Here is a 1,299-nt window from a genome sequence, read left to right as displayed (position 1 = left end):
GCTGGGACGAGCTGCCCCTTGCTGGAAGCCCCTGACTGCAGGACCTCCCCTAGACTCCCTCCTCCACCCAGTGGTCTCATCAACTCCTCCAACAAAGGTGCCTGAGTAGCCCCTTTACAGCCACAGCCCCCCTCAGCCTCATCAGCCACACCTGGGGCTGCCTCAGTCCCAGCTGCAGCCCACCGCGAGCAGGGGCAGTGTTGCAAATAAAAGGACGCGTAGGACTGCTTTGGGTTAGTGACAGCTGAGGATTTATTAATATTTTTTAGATAGGTCACAAAGAAGAGCACTTAATCACTAGCCCATTTAACAGACTGAGTCAATGCAATTAGTTACAATCAGAACAGTGACATCAAGACTCAGAAATGGTGAGACCCACCTGAAACTTGCAGCAGGGTTACACATACGCACGTGCAGAGTTTAACACACACACAGGGACAAGCACACTAACAAACAATTCTAGATCAAATTGTGTAACACACACCCACGGGGACAGACAGGCAACATGCAGAGGTTGGCACGTGATCAGAATTGCCCTTTTTGTGAGTTTTCTTGATGAGTCACTTCTAAGAGCCAGCACTCACCACTGGGTAGTCCATAAAGCTCACAAAGTTGCTCCCAGAGAGAAGGTGCCAGGCTGCCCTGCACCTGCCCCAGGCAGCCCTCGCACAGCCCCGCTGACACAGGTGACCCGTCTGTGCTGGGGGTGTGAGGAGAGAAGGGGTCTTAATGCTGTGTAAGTATTGCTCAGTGCTAACGAAAAGGCCCCTGGGTGACCAACACTGTTTCCAGCACAGATCCAAACCCCTGCCCCATTCCAGCTACAATCAACTCTATCCCCGTGAAAGCTGGCGCAGCTCCTTGCTACAGGAGACGATGCTGATGCTGGGACAAGTGACGAATTGCCAGCTCAGCGCAGTGTCGGTGCCCTTCTGTGCCCTGGGATGTCTCCGGAGGGGCAGGCTGGGCCAAAACTTCCCGTCTCCTCCTCTCCTGGTTTTGGGGTCTGGCAGGGAGCTGGCGCTTTGCCACAAGGGCACCCCGTGGCCAGCTGTGCTGGCCTGTGACGCCATCTGCTCAGCACACCCAGGCAGGTGCCCACAGGAAGGACAGCATGGCCCTGGGCTTCTTGTTCCAGTGTTATTAAAATAAGAAGTAATTCCAATACAGCCGTTTTCCAGAAGAAAATTCAATCTCTCTGAGGCTCAGCAGAGCCACTAGGACAGCAGGGGCTCTGTTGTGATTGGGGCCTCCGTCTGGTCATGAGTTTGAAACTGTCGGTTGCCCCAGCCCTGCCCG

The sequence above is a fragment of the Apaloderma vittatum genome, unplaced genomic scaffold (assembly GCF_000703405.1).
Source record: "Apaloderma vittatum isolate BGI_N311 unplaced genomic scaffold, ASM70340v1 scaffold12904, whole genome shotgun sequence".
Taxonomy (NCBI): Eukaryota; Metazoa; Chordata; class Aves; order Trogoniformes; family Trogonidae; genus Apaloderma; species Apaloderma vittatum.
Note: the sequence above shows the minus strand (reverse complement) of the source record.